General features: G+C 36.5%; 1 long non-coding RNA gene across 3 annotated transcripts in view; it reads left to right on the top strand.

Moving 5' to 3' along the window:
* Nucleotides 1-590: 590 nt before the first annotated feature.
* Nucleotides 591-25,568, top strand: part of LOC105479848 (uncharacterized) — a 46,755-nt gene continuing 21,777 nt past the window's right edge. Inside the window, exons 1-3 of one of the 3 annotated variants that reach the window (XR_011612230.1) lie at nt 591-708; nt 20,177-20,283; nt 20,522-20,714. This is a non-coding gene — a long non-coding RNA (uncharacterized lncRNA). The remainder of the gene's footprint in view (nt 709-20,176; nt 20,284-20,521; nt 20,715-25,568) is intronic. The other 2 variants (XR_011612229.1, XR_986124.2) reach the window with 2 other exon arrangements.

Below are 25,568 nucleotides of genomic sequence, written 5' to 3'. Positions count from 1 at the left end.
TCCAAAATCCGAGGCAGGAGCATCTCATTGGCTGAAGTAAGGTAGTGGGTCTGAACCTAAGGTACTGAGAGCAGGCCCAGGGAAAGTATCTGGCCCCATCCTGGTTGCTGCTATGTGAGGCAGATGTGACCAGGACTGACACAGTCTAGGAAGAGTGCCCAGGTACCTGTAGCAATAAAACAAACTAAACCCTGCCCAGTCACCTCCCACTGCACTGTTTTTGTCTTCAGTGCCTCCATTTCACCATGTCACTTGTGGCTCACTCTAAGCAGCTTTCCTTTTGTCAGCGGAAGTAAAGATAACAATAGGAGGCACTGCATTTATCTTTTTAGAAAATTTGGTAGCTGGTTTTTTCTTGGCTTGTGTCTTCATTTTCTCATCTGTGAAATGAATGTGGGGTTTGCATGGCCTCTCAGTGGGTCAGCCTTCCTCGACCACTCCATTCACAGGCCCACTCGCCATGAGATATGAGTAACTTTCTGGGGGAAAAAGTAATATTTGTCAACTTCTCTGCCTCGGAAAAGAACCTTTGGTAGCTACTGAGTTTGATTTACTTGTTAAAACTCCTGTAGAATCTCTGTCATCATTCTAAGTTCCACCTGCCTTTTCCGGAACATCGAATGAGAGAGAAGATGTCTAGGAGACAAGGTGGATGCACAGGTCCCAGAGCATAGTGAGAATCCTCTGATTCTGGATAATGCTCTGAAGGTAATTATCAACTTTAGTCCTAAAAATACTTTAATGATCTCTGAAATGGACTGGTTGTGCAAGTGAAATAGAAACTGGTCTTAGAAAAGGCTTGAACTCAAGACTTGCCCTTTCCAACCTAGAGCAGAGAGAAGTTTTGGCAAGGCTGCCACCTTTACCCAATGTCCAATTCACTGGGAAATCAACAGCCCTTTGAATTCACTTCACACACATTAACAGTACAGTTTTACGATGACTTCCAAAACTTCATGGAAAGTGCAATCCCAGAGTGACAGAGAGAAATTCTTACTTTTCCTGAAACATGCTGCTCTTCAGTAGTCTTGTTGGAACATTAGTATTCATTGCCAAGCATAGCGTCTTCCTGACCCATTAAATGATTTAAAACCAACTAGCAAACCAAATGGCAACCCAGGAAAATTCTCCTCTTCGAGACAATGTGGAGCCATTATTCATTTAATAGAATAAACATTATTCTCTATCCCACGGTTACTAGCTTTTGAGTCTTTAATGGACTTCACATTATACTTAGGGGATTAACAGAGAAGTTTGTAATTGATTCTCTTTGTTGGGGGAAATAAAGAAGACAAGTATTTACCTGGTCATGGGTTATGTTACTGATATAATGCAAAAAAGGCTCTCAATGTTTAGAGCAGGATACATTTTTATTTCCTTCTTTAAAGAGGAGAGTTGCGGTTAATACCTGAAAAACAAATCTGCCAAGTGTGTGTTCCTTTAAGAGGAGTGTAGTTTCCAGATCCCATTTCCTCACATGTACTCACTCAGGCATATTCATTGTGCTTTATTGTGTACCTACTGCATGCCAGGCCTCCTGTAGTCTCTAAGTAGACAGTGCATGTGATGTTGAACAGCATAAAGCTGATTCCAAGTTTCAGTAGGATGGCAAGGAAGAGCAGGCATTCAGCTAATAATCACACACATCAATATAAAATCAAAACTTGCAACAGATGCTAAAAAGAAAAGGAATGAGTGTTTATAGAAAAGAAAAACTGAAGATTGGGGGAGAGGTGAGAAAAGAGGGTAATGGGATTAACTTCTTTGAGCAAAAAAGAGCATTTCAGTTGAGTCCCTGGTTTCTGTTGCCAAGTGTGTCCATCAGGCTCCTGACATATGCTTCTGATTCCTCAGCACTGGTCTTTAGTAGCATATCATGATTACTCAGTACACAGGTGTGTCAGTCAGAGGTGCCAGGAAAACTGAGCCACCACCAGCACTAGGGATTTGATACAGCAATTAAAGCTTAGACAAAAGTAGCGGGGCTAGGAAGGGAGGGAAGAGAAGGTGAGGGTCAGAGGGCCAATTTGTAACTAATACTGTCTAAAGTATTGGTGCAGGTGGGCAAGGCAAAGATTGCAAGAATACATCAAATGCCATGCACTTCTGCCTGTGGATGTAGAACCACAAAAGGAAAGCATGTGAAGTCTGTAGTAAGGAGTAGCTCTGTGGAAACTGCTGACTCTGTGACCATGCCTGCGTCTATGGGAATGCTTCCTCTGAGAGTTTGCAGCCAAGCATCTGGTGTTGGGCTTGTGGCTCCTATTGGTTAGCAAGGCCAGGGGTTGGATAGACAACCTGGAGTCAATGTAGGAGGGTAGTGGGGACTAGAGGGGCTGCTGGAAACCCCTGCACCTCTTCATCACTGTGTCTGATTCTCATGATCTTCCAAGAAGAGTAAGTGACATCACTTCCATTTCCCAAATCTAGCAAATCCATCCTGAGTTGATCAAAACTTTCCATTTTAGCAGTGAAATTCCTGTATGTCAGGCAACACTTCCATCCTGAGCAAACCAGGGCAATTGATCACTCTTTGTTGTTGTTGTTGTTGTTTTTTTAGAGATGAAGTTTCGCTCTTGTTGCCTAGGCTGGAATGCAATGGTGGGATCTCGGCTTACTGCAACCTCCACCTCCTGGGTTCAAGCAATTCTCCTGCCTCAGCCTCCCAAGTAGCTGGTATTACAGGCACCTACCACCTCACTCAGCTAATTTTTTGTATTTTTAGTAGAGATGGGGTTTTACCATGTTGGCCAGGCTGGTCTCAAACTCCTGACCTCAGGTGATCCACCCACCTCGGCTTCCCAAAGTGCTGGAATTACAGGCATGAGCCATTGCGCTTGGCCCAGTTGATCACTCTTAAGTCTCATGTGAGTTAATCTCATTGGCCAGCTTTAATCCGAACCACTCAGGGAAACAAAATTCCCAGCCATAAGTAGGAACAGTAGTGCCAGGTTAGCCTGGATCATCTGGCATACCAGGTTTATCATATTTTGAAGATCTTTGATGGCCAATATCCAAAGTGGACTATCTTCTAATCAGTGGTGCTATCCCATTTGACATCCCCTTAAGGACTATGAAATAAGTTTAATTCATATTTTTAAATAATGATATATTAGTTGATGATAAAATAAACTGACAATTCCCAAAATTAAAATTAGATGTTTTTTGGGGCCATCTTGTACTTGGCTTGCTTTTGGTATCACTCTAGTTGCTTAGCTTGAGTAAATGGAAATGAAAGCATCCTGAGCACGTCCACTATCCTGGCACTGGCACAGAGAGCCTGTCCTATAGTTATGTCGTTATGAGTGCTCGGGATAGAATACAATCTCAAATCATTCTGATGGAGAGTTTGCCAGGTATGAAATAAGGAGAAGTTAGAGGGATGCATTGAGGGCCGCTATGATTTATTGCTAAGTCTTCTCCAACAGACCACTGTTGATTGCAGGGTATCTCAGCCCTAGGGTGTGTGCCAAGTGTGGTGGTAATGGGAACATTGATGACCAGAATGAAGGGTGTTGCTGATAAAGGAAAAAGGGAAGAAAGGTAGTCAGCAAGAAAAGGCAACTATAAGATTTGAAAAGACAGGAGAGAGGGGAAGCGTGCCGCATATGACTGCCAGGAAAATTTAATCATGCCTGAGAAGGGCTTGGATTTATTGAGAATGAAGCAGGCAAGCTTGGGGCCATTCGTTCGGGCTCAGCCCTTATAAATGATTTGGAGGACTTTGTAGCGTGGTAAGTAAGCATAATGGTTTTTGTATTGAACTGTGGCACCCTCAGCCAACTTGAAAGAACCAAGATTCTTTAGAATTCAATTTACTTTGCATTAACGGGAGATCCAGTGCTCATCTGTTCTAACTGCTTCTTTTATCTAAGCTGCTAAAGAGTCACATGGTTTAGGAAGAAAATTAAGAAATTTCACATTTGTTGCTCTAAGCAAAATCATTTTGTTATCTACTTTAATGAGCGCATGGATGAGTTTTCCTGTTTTAATAATCACTGTGTCTTAAACTTTTCTTCCATGAAGGCAATATCAACAAAAACTCTCTAGAGGCTTTATCTTTATACAATTAGTTTCTCTCTCTCTACCATCTAAAGTCCTTGAAATCATTTTTAAAACAGTAGGAGACATGTCCTTTCTCTGAAATCTCTGGACACATATAAGGAAAATGGACATTACACTATTGCCTTGAAGAGGAAATTGGCAGGAACTGAGATCTCTGTCCTTATCTGAATTCACATTGTATTGGAACTATTTTTTATTTTCCTTTATTTTACTTTTCTTTCTGTAGATAAAAGACCTGTATGGATTTCTGTAGGTTCTGCAGTCACTGAGGAGTGAATGTATATATTCTTTGCATTCACATCTGTTGGGAATTCTTAAGAACCAGGAAAAAGCATTCCAAAATATTATGAATCTAATATTTTGGTGACTCTACTTACATTGTTGATAATAGACAGGTATTCATTTCTGTTGTAGTTCCACATTTTGTATCTAAATAACCTAGCAAGCCTCTTCAAATGGTGCTTTATCCAAGTCTTCTGGACTGGGTGTAGGCCATCCTGTTTCTGACTCAAATTTAACAGTACATCCAAACTTAATGTCTTTATGTATATATTGTGCTTATTGTCTATACTTCTGAAGTGTTTGAAAGAATTCACAATGAAAGAAAATTTGTAAATAAGACTATTGAAATAGGCAAAAACTATAAGAAGGAGAAATGATATGTCAAGCACAAATTAATGGTGAGCTATTTGGAATTATAACAAAAAGAACAAGAAGAGTGACTATTTTAATTGTCTGACGAAATGAGATACCATGTCTTTAGACAGAGAAACACTTCTGTTAGAAATAAGTATTAGAATGTAATTTTTTTTGTCAGGACCTGGTGTACACTGTATTCAAGGATGATTTTTACAGATTATGTTAACATAAGTTTATATGTTTTTTTTTTCCATTGGCTCTTGACAAGAAGAGGAGGGTGTAATATTAACAAATGTTCAGTAAAGAGGTTTCTGTACAAGGCTAGTCTCATAGGATCCAAGTAAGTTGCTTTCGGGTCATATATTAATAGAAGGCCACAGACATGCAAGCAATAAAATTTAGGCCACTACAGTTCCCTGAAAATTCAGTGTAGTTTTATACTTGGCATTTTTCAAAGGGAAGTTATCACTGGTATTTTATAATAAGTTGAAATTTTTATATAGTATTAAGTATTAAGATAAATATTTCTTGTAATCTTTACAGTGTTTTCTTCCTTTTTATGTTGAAGAATTATTGGGAATTCCTTGAGACTTTATTACTCAGCCCCTGGGACCACTTCTAATGCTCCAATGGCTTCCCAGTTTCTCCTTCTTATTTCTCCTCTGTAGATTCTAAGGGGTCTGTCTGTTTTTTCAGCTCTCACCACCCACTTCATCCAGTGGGATTCTTTTCCTCTGAAGTCTGACTTCAGAATAAAAAAGATATTCTCCCAATATTCTCATTTCCCTGCAGCTTCCTTAGCAACCAAGCATCTCAGAAAAACCAGAAATTAAACAAACACACAGTCTACACCTCGCATGGCTCTGCCTACTCCCTGGAGTCAGACTTCAACATCACTCTTCCCAAAGACTCAGACTTTATGAAACAGTGTTAGTAAATTTAATCAAAATGTCACAATTTTAAAAATCAAAATATCATATTTTTTTACATCTAGCAACTCTTTGCAGTGTGTGTCTTCCTTGAACTTTCTTCAGCTTTTACCATCAATGTCTAGAACCTTTTCTGCAAATTCTCCTTGCTATTCCGTGTTTTTGCTCTGATCTACAAGGGTGTCCTTTGGGGACTTATCCATCTTGGTCCTGGGTATTTTGCTTGAGGTTCTGTCCCAAACTTTTATGCTGCCTTCCTCTTTTTATCTGTTGATATCTATCTATCTATCTATCTATCTATTATCTACCTACCTACCTACCTACCTATCTATTATCTATCTATCTATCCATCTATCTATCTATCTATCTATCTATCTATCTATCTATCTATCTGTCATCTCTGGGGGATGTCATTAGTTCCCATGACTTCAACCATATAGGACATACCTATTCCAACTTTGTATCTCCTAAACATATTTCTTGCTCAGCTCAAGTCTCATTTATCTCTCTATTTATTGCACATATTCCTGTTGGTACACCTCAGGTGCAAAACTCAACTTGTCATGTTCACTGCCAATCTCTGCCATTGTCTTCTTTTCACTTCAGTTTCTGTTCAGTTACACCAAGCAGAAAATTTGGAATCATCCTATGCTTACTTATTTTCTTGAACCTGATATCTAATTGCTTAAGAATAACATAATTTCTGATTTCACTGAACTCTATGGCCTTGTAGATGTAGTTCTCCTATTTTTGCCAGAAAATAGTAATCTCTACCCCTGCCTAAAGACTAGCCCCAAGGTTGTCTGCTTCATGACTAAGTCATCCAAGCCCTTTCTAGACATGATTGAATTATTCTGGCAGTTAGACGCAGAACCCATTTCCTTTATCCTCTCTTTTCAAATCTTATGCTGCTTTTTCTCATTAATTCACTTTGTTCCCATTTCCTTTACTGGTAATTCCCTTGCCTTGGTGAAGGCAGAGATCTTGGATGACAATACCTTTCCTCTTCAAGATTAGCCCCTATCTGCCCTCCTGGCCACTAGATCAATCACTAGGATCAAGTTAAGTATGGTTTGATGGGGGAATTACTAGCCCTACTAAGGGAGAGAGGGATTATTCATTGAAGGACCTGCGGAGAGGGATTATTCATTGAAGGACCTGCAGTACCTATTTACTATATATCGTCAGAAACTGCGAGAACAAGCCTTGGAATAGATCTCATGGGTACTGGCTGAAGTGCTAGACAGTACAATGTTACAAAAAGGAAGATTTTATAGATAGGGCATCACACTACCCAGTGCTTCTGGATTTATTTCCATATAAGCAGGATCAGCATCCCCTGAGAAGTTGTTAGAAATGCAGATTCTTAGGGCCCCACCAAAACCTACTGGATCAGAAACTCTGGGGATGGGTCCCAGCAACTTTAATTTTAACAATCTCTCCATATGAATATAAGGCACACTAACATTTGAGAAATACGACTCTACCATGATTCAGAATTTAATTCTGGCAAGGGTACCAAGAGCTGTCCTAATACACCGGCCAAACTTGGGAAAAACTGTGGCCCACATTAAATAAAGTGGAGGTGCAAAAACTGCCAAGGCAGATATTAAGGAAGGTATCAAAACATTAGAAGACATGCACATGCGGAAATGGACTGATTATATTGGACTCAGGAACACATGAGATGGATACACTCCTTGGATAAACCCAGAGGATACGGCCTCCACTAAGGCAACAACAAACATGCTGGTGAGGGGGCAACTCCAGTAAATTCAGTAGTGCTGTTTTCTGTAACTCCAGTCTGACTCGAGGTTCCCTAGAGTCAATAAGAATTATAAAATCCTGAAATTGTAGAGGCCATTGCCAGGGGCAGCAATGAGCTGTGAGAGACAAGGTGGAATGCATTACTGTAATGGACATCAAGGTCAGAACTGTAACCAGAAGCCCTGGCCTGTAGGGATCTGTGGAAATCACTAATAAATAGACCATATGGTTTTTAGAGGCAAGATGGTGACCAGACAACAGCAACAACAACAAACAGAGCTGACCTAGCTCTCAGAATCCAAGTCCCTTAATTGAAGGAGAGGACAGGTTTCCCTGAGGAATGCATAGCAAGTGTATACAGCACTAATTCCTTCTGTTCTTTCCCGAAATGACATTTGGCCATTTATATGCTTAGCTGTACACTGGGAAAGGAAATTCCCTGATTTTTGAAAGCTCTTGGGTATTAGATCCGAGCTGACACTGATACTAAACACTCCATAGCACAGTCACCATGCTTCTGTTAGAATAAAGACATAAGGACATCAGGTGATAAATGGAGTTCTGGCACAGTTCTGGCTCACAATGGGTCCAGTATGTCCACAGACCCACCCATTGGTTATTTTTCTCAGAAGCTGGCAGAAATCTCACCAGAGTTCCTTGACCTTCAGAGTAAGAACAGTTATTATTGGAAAGGTTAAGGACAGAAACTGCCCACTTCATCTGATACCCATGTACCATCCAAAGAAGCAAAGAAAGAACAATAGCAGCTACCAGATCGATTGAGAGTTTAGAGCCATTCTTAAAAACTTAAAAGGTGTGGGATGTTGGCTTACTTTATAACTATGTTTAATTACCCAGGAATCAAAGCTGCTCTTTTTGTATTGTTTTTCTCTCTGCTGGACAAAACTAGAGTTGTTGTTAGATCAGTATTGCTGCTGATAATCGAAGTTCACTATTTCTCTTTTGTAGGTTACCTGTACAAGATTTATAGTTCCTCATGAGAACTTCTAATTAGTTCAACCAAGGTCATGTTATGCTGATCTGGCTGCTGGAGGTAGGCGTAGAGAGGACTGCAGTGTAGAGGAAGGAACAGGAAGAAAATTAGTCCCCACAGTCACTTGTGGCCATTGCTCAGAGAACAAGGGCAAGAGTGGTCTGGGATGAAAAAGAAAGAGCAGGGAGGAACCTGCTCATATAGGACATTGAGGTCCTGGATAGGATTTTAACTTTAAGGATAATTGCAAAATTATTGAAATATTTTAAGAAAGGGTATGCCATAGTCAATTCTGCTTTTTACAAAGATTACTCAGGATAATTTGTGTAGAATAGATTAGAGTGGCATGAATAGATGCTGAGAGATTTCCATATATAAAAATGTATGCATAAGTCCTTGTAGGATATGATAGTGAATAAAGATGGAAGGGGAAATGGAGATAAAAGGTAAAATTGAAAAATACTGAAACTATTAGATGTAGGTGTCTTTAGGGACATTTGAATATCAGAAGTAAGGGTAAGACATGTAAGGTATCCAGTTATACCAAGGGAGCTGGGAACCATCTGCCCTGGGTTTAGACAACAAAGGAGGAATATTGTCTGTAGAATACTTGAGAACAACAATAAACCCACTAAGTTGTCTGATTTTCATTATTACTATGCTCTGGAAAAATTTTTAATTAAAAATTCTGGCTGGGCTTGGTGACTCATGCCTGTAATCCCAGCACTTTGGGAGGCCAAGGAGGGCGGATCACAAGGTCGGGAGTTCGAGACCAGCCTGACCAACATGGTGAAACCCCGTCTCTACTAAACATACAAAAATTAGCCGGGTGTGGTGGCATGCACTGGTAATCCCAGCTACTCAGGAGGCTGAGGCAGGAGAATCACTTGAACCCAGGAGGCAGAGGTTACAGTGAGCCGAGATCACGCCATTGCACTGCAGCCTGGGCGACAGAGACTCCATCTCAAAATAATAATAATAATAATAGTAATAATAATTCTGAGATCTTTATGTATAATAAAATTCACTCATTTTAAGTGTTTCATGTTTTGACAAAAGTATACACGTATGTAATGACTATTAAATATATCTCATACATGTATATAAATATGCACATACATATATAGATATATAGATATAGAGAGATATAGATATTTATTTCATATGTAGTACTATGAAATTTTAGAACTGTATAGATTCAGGCAATCATTACCATAATCAGGATATGAATAGTTCTATTACACCAACAATCAATGTCAGTGATAAAACATTTCTTCCAGAAAAATATTTTATTGGTCTAAGTTCTAGCAATTCTTGTGGTTAGTGTTGAGTTAATTTTACACACACACACACACACACACAAAATACATACATATGTGTGTGTATATATACAATATATAAAATGATGTATATATTTTATATATTTATGAAGAGAATTTACTGGGTGATAGATATGGTTTGGCTCTGTGTCCCCACCCAAATATCATGTCAAATTGTAATCCCCTCATGTCGAGGGAGGGGCCTGTAATCCCCACTTGTCGTGTGAAGGAGGTGATTGGATCGTGGAGGTGGTTTCTCCCATCCTGTTCTCGTGATAGTGAATGAGTTCTCATGAGATCTGATGCTTTTATAAGGGGCTCTTCCCCCTTTACTTGGTCTCTGTCTCTCTCTCTCTCTCTCACCTGTTGCTAAGTAAGACGTGCCTGCTCCTCCTTCGCCAAGATTGTAAGTTTCCTAAGGCCTTCCCAGTCATGCAGAACTGTGAGTCAATTAAACCTCTTTACTTTATAAATTACCCAGTCTCAGGAAAGTTCTTTATAGCAGTGTCAAAGTGGACTAATACACTGTAGTTATTTATATATATGATATCTTTACTATATATTTAATATATATATATTATTAACAGTAGCCAGAGGAATTTAAAGTTTTTTGTATATGTATACATATAATATATATATTATATTGTGTAATGTATATATAGTATTTTATATATATATGGCAATCATTACCGTAATCAGGATATGAATAACATTATATGTGTAATTTGAAATTAACATGTTTATAATTTGTCTTTTACTGTCTGTCTAAAAGGAAGTTAATTTGGAATTCTCAGACTGCTACTCTCCATACCTCATGAGCATGAACTCAGGCACATGAGTTCATTTGAGTAGTAAATGCCTAAAGGTGCAGAATCATTTCAGCTCATTTTGGGCACATTTTGTATTTCCCACTCACTTGTACTACACATGTCTAAATTTAAGCAGTACATGTGACATAAAGAATGACAACACAGTGATTGTATAGATGAAGAAAAAGAACCTGAATTATTTAAATTCTGTCACTCTCAGTGACCATTTGAAGTTTTATTTATGTTTAAATTTTTTTGACTGTGAGACAATTGAAACATGCTAGAATAGATTCCGAAGAAACAATTACATGAGCAGAATTACAATTCCTGGATTTTTTGTGTGACATGTAATATTTATGAATCTCCTGCCTGATCTGTCCTTTAAGACTTTCTCAACTTTGTATATTGGTTACTTTATGTTAAAAAAAATTAAACATTAAAATTGATTTAAAAAGTTCTTCAATCAGCAATGAGTGAAGAAAAATGGACAAATCTCTTATGTTCTCTATTAAACATGAATATATGAAGAGCAATTTAAGTTTCAACAAATTTGCAGAATATAAGGCTCAGAAACAGAAAATATATTATTATTATTATTATTGCAACAACTAATATGTAGGTGTAGTTTTTTTAGTATTTAAAAAAATACATTAAGGTCCTTAAAATATGAAACAACTACCCTTTTTCTCTTTTACTATATACTTTTAAAAATCATGTGTATATGAATTTTTTAATTTCTAGCATGACCACATTGTTTAATAAAATTTTTTTTTTCACTTTCTGAGTTTCTGTTGTAATCCTTGTCATTATTCATTTTTTTCATGATTATTACTGAAAACAATTTCATTGTATTGATGGGGAGATGTTACTCAGGTGCCAAATATCCAAGGCATGCCTCTGCAAAGCTCATGTGTAGGTTTTTGAAGCGAGCCACTTGGCGAAGGGGGATGTCATTTACTCAGGTGAGGAATACTGAAAGAGAACAAAACTTAGGTGAGATGACTGTATTGGTGAGGCATACCGAGTTGGAAGTATCATGGTAACATTGTTGAGAAGATACCATGTGGGAAGATGGATACTAGCCCCTGAAGCTCAGAAGAGAAGGTTGAGCCTGATGCAAACATTTGTTACCCATTAAAGCACAGGAAGAAATTGAAATAATGAGAAAGGATGAGATTGCCTAAAGAGAATGTGTTGCATGAGATTTTAGGATGGCCAGGAACTGAGTCATAAGGAATATCAATATCTGAACGTAGATAAAGATAAGCCAGCAAAAGAAACAGAGAAGTGACCAGAAAGAAAAGAGGAAGAGGGAAAATGGGGTGTCACCGTAACCAATGAGTAGATCATAGGTCATACATGCTAAAAGACACTAAAATATTGAGTAAAATGAAAACAGAAGATGTATACACAGAACTTAAGGAAGTAGAAATATTTAATGACCTTGTGAGAGCATCTTTATTTGTGCTATGGCTGGAGGACAAATTTTAGAAAGCTAATGGGAAAAGAGAAAGTGAAGAATTAAACACGGGGAATAAAAATATCTCTTTCGAGAACTCTGGCTGTAATTTGGGAGAAGAAAGCTACTGTAGAGGTAGCTGGAGTTCGTGGATAGGGAGGACACTGGGAGAGAAGGGACTGAGAGTGGTGAATAGGGAGGAAGAAGCAGAGCTTACGATTCCTTTGGTTATCCCACTTGTCTATGTTGCCCATGCTTTTGGTGCCACATTCATTGCCAAGACTAAGTCATGAAGATTTTTCAGTATGTGTTGTTGCAGGAGCTCTATAGCTTCAGATCAATGTCTAAGTTTTTAATATGTTTTGAGTTGATTTTTCTGGATGTAGAGGCTAAGGGTCTCTTTTTATTTTTTTTGCACGTGGATATTCAGACTTCCCAACACCATTTGTTGAAGAGACTATCCTTTCCCCATTGTGTATTCTTGGTGCCTCTCTCAAAGATCAGTCAGCCATATATGCATGAGATGACTGGGGGCTCTCTATTCTGTTCCATTGGTCTATACAACAAACTAAAAAGCTTCTGCATAGCAAAAGAAACAATCAACAGAGTAAAACAGCAACCTACACAAAGGGAAAAAGATTTCAAAACCATATATCAGGTACGGGGTTAACTTCCAAAATATAAAAGAAATTCCTTTAATTCAACAGCCAAAAAAAAAAAAAAATTAAAAAAAAAAGAATAATCCAATTTGGAAAAGGGCAAAGAAACTGGGTACTTCTAAAGCTGACCTAGAAATGACCAACAGTATATACATAAAGTAGCTGAACATCACTAATCACCAGCGAAATGTAAATCAAAACTACAATGAGATATCACCTCATACCTCTTAGGATTGCTATTAACAACAACAATGACAAAAAACGTAACAAGTGTTGGCAAGGATGGGAAGAGATTGGAATTCTTGTACACTACTGGTAGGGATGCAAAATGATGCAGTTGCTTTGGAAGATAGTATGAAGATTCCTGAAAAAATAAAAATAGAACTATCATATGATCCAGCAATTCCACTTCTGCATATTCATTCAACAGAATTGAAATCAGGATCTTGAGTTGATAGTACCACTCCCATGTTCATTAAAACACCATTCATATTAGCCAAGATGTGGAAAAAACCTAAATGTTTATCAACAGATGAACCGATGAAGAAAATGTGTAATATATATATATATATATATATATATATACACATTGGGATATAATTCAGCATTAAAAAATAAGGAAATCTTGTTATATGTGACAAAATGGATGAATCTTGAGGACAGTATGCTAAGGGAAATAAACCAGGAACAGAAAGATAAATACTGCATGATTCCATGTACATGAAGTGTTTAAAATAGTCAAACTCAGAATCAGAGAGCAGAATTGTGGTTGCCAAGCCTGAAATGAGGGGGAAATGGAGAGTCGCTTATCAACAGGCATACAGGCACAATTATGCAAGATGAACACGTTCTAGAGATTTGCTATGCAACATTGTCCCTACAGTTAATTATACTGTATTGTGCACTTAAAATTTTAGAGTAGATCTCATTTTAACTGTTCTTACTAAAATTAAATTAAAGTTAATTTAATTTTTAAAAAAGATTCCTTTGGTGAAAGAAAACTCAACAAAACTAGAAAAATTGGTCACTTAAAGGATGATAGGAGAAGGAAGAAAATATATATAAAGATGCAGGTAATAACAATTAAATGAACTACCTAAAATAAATCCACCTTTAAGTTTTAATTTTGATTCAGTAAAATGGGATGTGTTAGCCCCAAAAATCTTAGCAGAGACTTTCCATTGCTTTTAACTGCATAAATCTGAAAGCTTTGGGGAGCTAATAATATATATTTGAATTTTGTATCTTCAATTAATAATTTCAAGTCATATTAACCAAAATCATTATAAAGTTCTATTACTGAGTCATATGATAAGCATCCAGGCCATTGTTTTCTGAAGTTATACCAAAATACCTCATTTTCCCACTCTTTTTTGTTTTATGATTATAATATAAAAACTTCTTCCATAATTGAATAAGATTACTGATTTTTTTTGAGATTAATTAAGCTGTTACTGTTTTCCCTTTTTTATTAGTTTCCAAGAACGTGATATCCTGGGTTGTTCATTCTAAGTTGAATCATTACATTTTTAAAAGCCACTGAACTGTTTGTAACATTAAAGAACAAATTATCTGTGTTGCAGATATGAATTTGTTAATTTTCTGTTAAACTGTAAGATTTGTGGAAGCTCATTTGAACATATTGTCACATCATATATCACATTATTTTTGTATATATCATGATTTTGATCATGTACTCTAGATCGCAGGTTTTTCTTTCAAATCTGTTTCTCCTTTCTTTCTGAGCGCCTGACCACCCAGCTAGACATTATGTTTCCCAGTATTTCTCTACTCGCTCCCATCTTTCTGCTAACTGGACCGGGATACAGTGGTAGCAATCTCATATATACCTGATGAGTTGGCAGAATATCTCATTGGCTAGGCACCTGGATCATGCTATAAAGCAGAGACTAGTTACCCATGTTGTATTTTAGGAAGGTGAAATAAACACATATCTTATTTGAGTAGTTTGACTTGACCTTAATTAATAAAAATTGCTAGTTGGAAGAAGTGTTCTGAAATAACAAAAGCCTAAAATATGTGGCATTGGCTCAGTGGGTGGCTGCTGGGTGGTGAAGAAATAGATATTGCGGGCTGGAAAGCTGGAGATACTTATTATGCTGTAGGAAACTGTTTGGTGAAATTATCATCCATGACAACTTAGAAAGCAAATGATGTGCCTATGGAGACTGTAACTCTATGGAAGGCAATTAGATAGAGCCAGAATGTTATGGTGTATTATTTACTCTTTGCTGGTTTTAGAAAAGCATAACAAGAAAAAGATAAATACAAACAAGATTTGGAAAGTTTGTAAGCAGTATGGGAAAACACAAGTGCTTCTGAATTACAAAGAGCACAGATAAGGCTATTTGCCCAGAGCCTTTCATTAAAGCCCTATCATTAAGACTTTCAGACAAGCTAAAGGATACAGCTTTGTGCCAGAAAATCAGGCTAATATTTGTAACTAACTAAGAACTTGCATAGCTTATCCCAATTAAAATGAGGGAGAGAGGTATAGGATCAATACTGATTTTGGTATCTAAAGCCAAATTTAGCAGGTGTCCATAAAGGAAGTTTGGGTGAGGTTACTTGAGCGCAAACATGCCAAGTGCCAAAAGATCAGAAACTTACTAAGTTTTTGAAGGAATTGTAGACCACAGGGCTGGGCTACAAAATCTTTGAGCCTCTCGAAACTGCATCAACTGAAAGCTGGGTATGTCTGCAGACCTGATGAAGAGGATTGTAGATCACTTAGAGGTTCAAGATTTTGGAATAGAGGCAGTAACTGGAGGGATCCTTATTTTGTGTCCCTTGTGGTAAAAGGTCCATGTTTGGAGAGGAGAGTGCAGATTGTTAAAAGCCAGGCCAGAGTGATAGGCTGAAGTAGATATCATATTGCTGTGCACTTTTAGTTATGTTCTCCCTTTCTTTTTTATTTTATACTTTAAGTTCTGGGATACATGTGCAGAATGTGCAGGTTTGTTACATAGGTATACACATGCCATGGTGATTTGCTGCACCCATCAACCCATCATCTACATTAGGTATTTCTCCTAATGCTATCTCTCCCCCGGTCCCTGGCCCTCCGACAGGCCCCGAGGTTTGATGCCCCTCTCCTCCCACCTCTGTGTCCATGTGTTCTCATTGTTCAACCCCCACTTATGAGTGAGAACATGCGGTGTTTGGTTTTCTGTTTTTGTGTTAGTTTCCTGAGAATGATGGTTTCCAGCTTCATCCATGTCTCTGCAAAGGACATGAACTCATCCTTTTTTATGGCTGCATAGTATTCCATGCAGCCATGTAATCCACCACACCACATGGTGTATATGTGCCACATTTTCTTTATCCAGTCTATCATTGATGGGCATTTGGGTTGGTTCCAAGTCTTTGCTATTGTGAATAGTGCTGCCATAAACGTATGTGTGCATATGCCTTCATAGTAGAATGACTTATAGTCCTTTGGGTATATGCCCTGTAAAGGGATTGCTGACTCAAATGGTACTTCTAGTTCTAGATCCTTGAGGAATCGCCACACTGTCTTCCACAATGGTTGAACTAATTTATACTCCCACCAACAGTGTAAAAGCATTCCTTTTTCTCTACATCATCTCTAGCATCTGTTGCTTCCTGACTTTTTAATGATCACCATTCTAACTGGCATGAGATAGTATCTCATTATTGTTTTGATTTGCATTTCTCTAATGACCAGTGATGGTGAGCTTTTTTTCGTGTTTGTTGGCTGCATAAATGTCTTTTTTTGAGAAGTGTCTGTTCATATCCTTCAAGTACTTTTTGATGGAGCCATTTGTTTTTTTCGTGTAAATTTGTTTAAGTTCTTTGTAGATTCTGGATATTAGCCCTTTGTCAGATGGATAGATTGCAAAATTTTCTCCCATTCTGTAGATTGCCTGTTCACTCTGATGATAGTTTCTTTTGCTGTGTAGAAGCTCTTTAGTTTAATTAGATCCCATTTGTCAATTTTGGCTTTTGTTGCTATTGCTTTTGGTGTTTTAGTCATGAAGCCTTTGCCCATTTCTATGTCCTGAATGTTATTACCTAGGTTTTCTTCTAGGGTTTTTATGATTTTAGGTCTTAACATTTAAGTCTTTAATCCATCTTGAGTTAATTTTTGTAAAAGGTGTAAGGAAGGGATCCAGTTTCAGCTTTCTGTATATGGCTAGTCAGTTTTCCCAACATCATTTATTAAATAGGGACTCCTTTCCCCATTGCTTGTTTTTGTCAGGTTTGTCAAAGATCAGATAGTTGTAGATGTGTGGTGTTATTTCTGAGGCCTCTGTTCTGTTCCATTGGTCTATATATCTGTTTTGGTACCAGTACCATGCTGTTTTGGTTACTGTAGCCTTGTAAGTGTAATTTGAAGTCAGGTAGTGTGATGCTTCCAGCTTTGTTCTTTTCATTTAGGATTGTCTTGGCTATGCAGGTTCTTTTTTGGTTCCATATGAACTTTAAAGAATTGAAAAGTTTGTTCCAATTCTTTGAAGAAAGTCAATGGTAGCTTGATGGGGATAGCATTGGATCTATAAATTACTTTGGGCAGTATGGCCATTTTCACTATATTGATTCTTCCTATTCATGAACATGGAATGTTTTTCCATTTGTTTGTGTCCTCTCTTATTTCCTTGAATAGTGGTTTGTAGTTCTCCTTGAAGAGGTCCTTCACACCCCTTTTAAGTTATATTCCTAGGTATTTTATTCTCTTTATAGCAATTGTGAATGGGAGTTCACTCATGATTTGGCTCTGTTTGTCTGTTATTGGTGTATAGGAATGCTTGTGATTTAGCACATTGATTTTGTATGCTGAGACTTCACTGAAGTTGCTTATCAGCTGAAGGAGATTTGGGACTGAGACAGTGGGGTTTTCTAAATATACAGTCATGTCATCTGCAAAGAGAGATAATTTGACTTCCTCTTTTTCCAATTGAATACTCTTTATTTCTTTCTCTTGCCTGATTGCCCTGGCCAGAACGTCCAATACTATGTTGAAAAAGGAGTAGTGAGAGAGGGCATCCTTGTCTTGTGCCTGTTTTCAAAGGGAATGCTTCCAGTTTTTGCACATTCAGTATGATACTGGCTGTGGGGTTGTCATAAATAGCTCTTATTATTTTGAGATACATTCCATCAATACCTAGTTTATTTAGAGTTTTTAGCATGATGGGCTGTTGAATTTTGTTGAAGGCCTTTTCTGTATCTATTGAGATAATCATGTGGTTTTTGTCATTGGTTCTGTTTATGTGATGGATTTTGTTTATTTATTTGCATATGTTGAACCAGCCTTGCATCCCCGGGATGAAGCCGACTTAATCATGCCACCGTGATCAAGCTTTTTGATGTGCTGCTGGATAAGCTTTTTGATGTGCTGCTGGATTCAGTTTGCCAGTATTTTAATAAGGATTTTTTGAATCCGTGTTCACCAGGGATATTGGCCTGAAATTTTCTTTTTTTGTTGTGTCTCTGCCAGATTTTGTATCAGGATGATGCTGGCCTCATATAATGAGTTAGAGAGGATTCCTTCTTTTTCTATTGTTTGGAATAGTTTCCGAAGGAATGGCACCAGCTCCTCCTTTTACCTCTGGTAGAATTTGGCTGTGAATCCGTCTGGTCCTGGACGTTTTTTGGTTGGTAAGCTATTAATTACTGACTCAATTTTAGAACTTGGTCTATTCAGGGATTTGACTTCTTCCTGGTGTAGTCTTGGGAGGGTGTATGTGTCCAGGAATTTATCCCACAATAATAGTGGGAGACTTTAACACCCCACTGTCAATATTAGACAGATCAATGAGACAGAAAATTAACAAGGATATACAGGACTTGAACTCAGCTCTGGACCAAGTGGACCGAATAGACATCTACAGAACTCTCCACCCCAAATTAACAGAATATACATTCTTCTCAGCACCACATTGTACTTATTCTAAAATTGGCTGCATAATTGGAAGTAAAACACTCCTCAGCAAATGCAAAAGAACAGAAATCATAACAAACAGTCTCTTAGACCAGGGAACAGTAAAATTAGAACTCAGGATTAAGAAATTCACTCAAAACCGCACAACGACATGGAGGCTGAACAACCTGCTCCTGAATGACTACTGGGTAAATAATGAAATGAAGGCAGAAATAAAGATGTTCTTTGAAACCAATGAGAACAAAGACACAAGGTACCAGAATCTCTGGGACACATTTAAAGCAGTGTGTAGAGGGAAATTTATAGCACTAAATGCACACAAGAGAAAGGAGGAAAGATCTAAAATCGACACGTTGTTCTCCCTTTTTTCTTAGTTGTATGGTCACTAAGCCATTAACTACATTTTCTGGCTTTCTTTGAAGCTAGGTGTGGCCATGTGACTAAATTCTCACTAATGGGATGTGAGGATAAGTATGGCTGTATGCAACTTCTGGATTATCTTCTTCAAAGTCCTTGCCATGTATTTTCTACCCCCTTTCCTTCCCTTTATCTGGAAATGGTATGACTAGAACAGAAGGAGGCCCTAAGTTGAGCATAGCAGAGCTGTCTCACTAGCCTGGGAGCCTGGATGACATAATGGAGCAGAGACCACCTATTTGTTCTCAAGAGTTACATGAGAGAGAAAAGAAGTGTACATCATTCGAGCCAATAATTTTGGCGTCTCTTTGTATAAAGTCAGAAAAATAAAAGCAGCTTAGCTTTTATTGTAATTCAAATGATTTCAAAAGTCTCTATAATCAATGAAACTACTGGTGTCTATAAACCAAAGAGGAAGGATGCAAAGGGAATAAGCATAAGTATATATTTAAAGAGGAAAGATCTTTAGAAATTAGACAGGTACAAAAGGTTTTATTCTCTCTCTCTAGATATGTGTGTATGTATTTATATGTGTGTGCATATATACACACATACACACATATACATATATAACACTACATAATTATCTGTAATATTGTTTATATATAAATATATATAATTTTGTTATATATAGTTTAATATATACAATTTTATTATATATTAAAATTTTACTTTAAAATATAATTGTATTTTAATATATGTAAAATTTTAATATACATACAATTTTAATATGTATACATACACATACACATATATAGCACTACATAATTTGTAGTATTATTTGATTTTTCATAAATAGAGGTAGAGATATGTAAAATCAGTGGGTAGCTTATTGAGAAAAAATAATTTTTTTAAAAAAATTATATTTTAATATGGTTGTCTGAAATCTGGGCACTGAGAGCAACTGGAATCCCCCAAATACATTCTTTTAGAGTACTAAAAGGTATGGTTTGAAAAGATATGTTCTTAGATCGAAAAAGTTTAAAAGCTGCATAGACTCTTTAAAAGAGTGCTTTTTATAGTTTTGTATTTGTTAATCTTTAACTGTGTGTCTCCAGGAGGGAATTTCTTTCCCACAGAATACATAATGGGACCAATATTTTGTGTTATGCAATGCTGCTTTAAACAAAAGAGTGAAGCCATGCTGAGATACTCTGGTTCACAATGAGCTAAAAATATCCATCATGTTAATCCAGGTTTCTTCACAGAACTCTTCTCTGCCCTGCCCCTGGGAGACATCTAAACTCTCAGACTGATGTTTGGCCCTGGCAGAAGCTCAGATACCTTATCTGACCCGACCCAGGTATGACCACAGCTCACACTTGCCTTGCAAGAGAAGAAGTTGTTACCAGTTTGATTTCAAATGCTCACCTTGTGGGATTTCACCTGCATGAGACACTCCATGTAAAAATGGCAAAACTCAAGGGAATTCATTATTTACGTTAATGAAAATGTTTGTTAACATTTTACTTTTCAAAATATGGGTAGTAATGGTTTGATTTGGGAGGTATGATCAGTCTTGATGCTGCTTTTCATTTTAGAGTCTCGAGTCCCTGTGACAAAGCTGTAGCTGGAACCTGAAAGTGAAGCAGCCTGCTGTTCCCAAGAACAAGCGCATGCAAGAGATGAGGGATACTGCGAGAAAGTTAGCTTTTCTTTAGAAATGTCCAAGTTCCCTTATGGAAAACAGCTTCTTCAATCAAAAATGAAATCAAAAGACAAAATCAACCAAGGGTAAGGAGGAGAGAAACATCCACAGTTGCCAGCAAAAAAGCAAAAGAGAAATCGATAGAGATATGGAGGAGAAAATGTACAAAACTGCCAAAGATGAGGTACCCAGACATGAATGATGAAGCTCCAGACTTTTCTCTGCTGGCCGCCTTCTTATGGCCCAGGAACACCTGCATGAAATGAACTAAAAATCACAATTTAAATAATAACGATAGCAAGAGAAGTAGAAATGCCAAGTGAGAACTCTCCCAGGAAACTTAAGCTAGTATAGCAACTCCTGATAATTTTACAATACCTTACACTGTGCAAATATACAGTCTATTGTTGTTACCTTGAGCTTGCAGTTAGATTCAGTGTGAATCTCCATCCACCCCCAAATGCTGGGATTTGACTTATCATGTACTCTATCAATGAAATGGGGTAATGTTTGTACCACCAACATTTTTATAAGAATATTGTGAGGATAAAATTAAGAAGTTCAGAAAAAACACTCAGCATGTAACGATCAATTAGTAAATATTACTAGTTTTTGTTGTGTTTACAAACATTTATATCCTTTGTCACACATTCTTCTTCATAGTACTATGGTATTTTGGTAACATTATCTCTTCCATTTAGATAACTATGCTAATAATCAAAAAGATTAACCTAATCAAAGTCACAGAACTTCCAAGATAACTCAAATGTGGGTTTCCTAATTGTGAGTTCAATGTTTGTCTTTCCTCTTTACTACGTCATGGCCATTTTCAGACCAAAATTTAGAGATCTAATGTACAGCAAGAGGACTGTAGTTAATAATGTACTCTATACCAAAAGTTCACCAAGAGTAGATTTTAGAAACATATGTGCGCGTGCACACACACACACACACACACACACACACACATAACTATCAAAGTGATGAATTTGTGAATTTGTTTGTGGTAATCATTTCATTATGTATATCTATTTCAAAACACATGTTATACACCTCAAATGTATACAATACAAAATGAATGTGATTAATTCAGTGATTTAAGTTAAAGCTTACTGTGATTATTAATTTTAATGCAAAATACTTTGTTTTAAAAATTCTTTTTAAAATTTTTTCATTATAAAGCTCTAAACTAAGTACCCTGCCAGATATTGATTGTAACAGAAATTCCCACATTTGGGTGATCCTTTTGATAGTCTCATCTACAGGTAAGTTCTCAGGCTAGACATATTTTTTATAGTTCAGTGGATTTAAGATTGGAATAACTGGCTAGCCATATGCTGAAGAATGAAGCTGAACTCTACCTTTCACAATATACAAAAATTAACTCGAAATGCATCAAAGATTTAAATGTAAGACTTCAAACTATAAAAATGCTAGGAGAAAACTTAGGAAATACTCTTCTCAATACTGGCATTGGCAAATAATTTTTGGCTAAGCCCCCAAAAGCAACTGAAAACAAAACAAAAATTGAGAAGTGAGACCCAATTAAACTAAAGAGCTTCTGCACAGAAAATAAAACTATCAACAGAGTAAATAGATAACCTACAAAATGGGAGAAAGTATTTGCAAACTATGCATCTAATGAAGGCCTAATATCAAGAATCTATAGAGAACTTAAATCAGCAAGCAAACAAACAAACAAGGAAAAAACACAACCCCACAAATAGCTTCATTAACAAAATGGGCAAAGGACATGAACAGGCATCTCTCAAAAAAAAAACATACAAGTAGCCAATGAACATGTTAAAAAAAAGCTTAGTATCACGAAACATCAGAGAAATACAAATCAAAACCACAATGAGAGACAATTTCACACCAGTCAGAATTACTATTATGAAAAAGCCAAAAAACAATAGATGCTGGCAAGGCTGCAGAGAAAAGAGAATGCTTATACACTATTGGTAGGAATGTAAATTAGTTCTGTCACTGTAGAAAGCAGTTGGAGATTTCTCAAAAATTAAAACAAGGCTATCATTTGACCCAGCAATCCCATTACTGGCTATATACCCAAAGGAAAATAGATCATTCTACCAAAAAGACACATGAACTTGTATGTTCACCACTGTGTTATTCAAAATAGCAAAGATATAGAATCAACTTAGGTGCCCGTCAGTGGTTGATTGGAAAAAGAAAATGTGGTACATATATACCACAGAATACTACACAGCCATAAAAAAAATAAAATAATGTCCTTTGCAGCAACATGGGTGCAGCTGGAGGTCATAATCCTAAATGAATTAACACAGGAACAAAAAATCAAATACCACACGTCCTCACTTAAAAGTAGGAGATAAAACTTGAGCACACATGGAAATAAACATAGGAATAATAGACACTAGGGACTACTAGAGTGGGGAGGGGGTGTGAATTGAAAAACTATCTATGGATTACTATGCTCACCTGGCTGATAGGATCATTCATACCCCCAAACTTCAGCATCACTCAATATACCCATCTAACAAACCTGGATGTGTACCTCCTGTATCTAAAAGTTGAAGAAAAAAGTAATCAGAAAAATAAGAAGAGAAAGTTGTATTCATAAGTTTTTAGCTAAGAATATTGTCTTTGGTGGAATCTATAAACCCCAAATTCTAGTGTTTCGTTTATATTATTAAAAGATCCATAATGCAATTCACAAAGTGAAATTTGTTAGCAATCTGAGGGCATCACAGAAACAGCTGTGGTTTCTTTTTACTAAAATTTAAGTATATTAAAGTCTTTCAAATACACAGAAAACTAACCGACTTCCTATACATACCACCTGTATTAAAAAGAAGCTTATGATTATCACATTACATTGAAGTTGGTGTGTCTTTCCCATTCATCTTTTAATCTTTTTGTACATATGTATCAAAGGTAAATAATATATAGTATGAGTTTTGTATTTTAAAATTTCATACCTATGGAATCATATTGTAAGTATTATTCTGCAACTTACTGTTTATAATTGACAAATAATAATTATGTATATAAGGTATAATGTGATGTTTTAATCTATACATACATTGTAAGAAGACTGAGTTAAGCTAATTAATATAACCATCACCTCACCAACTTATTTTTTGTGGGGAGAATGTTAAAAATATATTCTTTTAACAATTTAAAAATACATAACACATTAATTGTGATCTCAATGCAATGCAATAGATCACCAAAACTTATTCCTCCAATCCAAGACTTTGTACCATTTGATCGATATCTTCTCTATTCCATTTCTCCTCTTCCTCATCCCTCAGCCTCTGGTAACTAACATTGTGCTTTCTGTTTCTACGAGATAGATTCTTTAATTTTAAAGTCTGTCTATAAGATAGACTTAATATTCCACACATAAGTAAAATCATGCAGTATTTGTCTGTATCTGGCTTATTTCACTTTGCATAATATCCTCTATGTTTCTTAATGTTGTCACAAATGACATAATTTTCTTTCTTTTTAAGGCTGACTCATGTTCCAGTGGCATCACAGAAACAGCTATGGTTTCTTTTTATTAAAATTTAAGTACACATATTATACATTCTACATTTCCCCTGCCATTCATCTGTTGATGGACACTTTCGTTGCTTCCATAGCCTGGCTATTATGAATAACAGTGCAATGAATATGGTGATGCAGACTTCTCTCTGACGTAACAATTTCAATTCCTTTGTGTATATACCCAAAACTAAAATTGCCAGATTATTTACTAATTCCATTTTTAGTTTTTAAAGGAATCTTCATACTGTTTTCCAAATTGCTGTACTAATTTACATTCATCAATAGTAGACAAGGGTTCTCTTTTCTCCACATTCTTGTCAACACTAATTATTTGCATTTTTGATATTAGCCACTCTAACTGGTGTGAAGTGGTATCCTGGTTTCAATTTGTATTTCTCTGATTAGAGATGTTGAACATTTAAAACATATATTTTAACATCTCTTCTTTGAAGAAATGTCTGTGTAGATTCTTTGTCCACTTTATAACTGGATTATTTGTTTTTTTTTACTATTGAGTTGTTTGAGTTCCTTCTATATTTTGGTTTATTAGCCTCTTATAAGATACATGGTTTGCAAATATTCTTTCACAATCTTGGTATGGTATCTACACTTTGTTAATTGATTCCTTTGCTCTACAGAAGGTTTTTCATTTAAGGCAGTCTCATTTGCCTGTTTTTGTTTTGTTGCCTATGCTTTTGGACTCCTATCCAAAAACAATCACTAACTGGACCAGTGTTGCAGAGCTTTTTCTATGTGTTCTTCTAGTAACATAACAGTGTCAGATCATACATTTCAGCCTTTTATCTATTTTGAGTTGATTTTTGTATACAGTGTGAGATAAAGATCTAATTTTATTATTCTGCATGTGGATATATAGTTTTCCCACCCCCATGTATTAAAGAGGTGTCCGTTCCTCATAGTATGTTCTTGGCACCTTTGTCAAAAATCAGTTGACTGTAAATACCTTGGTTTATTTCTGGGCTTTATATCTTGTTCTATTAGTGGAAGTGTTTTTGTTGTGAGTGTACCAAGCTATTTTGATTACAATAGCTTTGTGACATATTTTGAAATCAGGAAGTGTGATGCATCCAGCTTTGTACTTTTTGATCAATATTACTTTGAATATTTAGAGTCTTTTCTTGATTCCATATGAGTTAGAATTATTTCTTTCTCTTTCTGTAGAAAATGATATTGGGATTTTGATAGGAATTACATTGAATCTATAGATAACTTTCAGTAGTATGGACATTTTAACAATATTAATTCTTCCAATCCATGAACATGGAATATTTTCCCATTTATTTGTGTCTTCTTCAATTTCTTTTCTCAAAGTTTTGTAGTTTTCAGTGTACAAATCTTTTACTTCATTAAATTTACTCCTAAGTCTTTTATTTTGTTGATACTAT

Source organism: Macaca nemestrina, chromosome 13 (assembly GCF_043159975.1).
Source record: "Macaca nemestrina isolate mMacNem1 chromosome 13, mMacNem.hap1, whole genome shotgun sequence".
Classification (NCBI taxonomy): Eukaryota; Metazoa; Chordata; class Mammalia; order Primates; family Cercopithecidae; genus Macaca; species Macaca nemestrina.
Note: the sequence above shows the minus strand (reverse complement) of the source record. Positions and strands in the feature narration are given on the sequence as shown.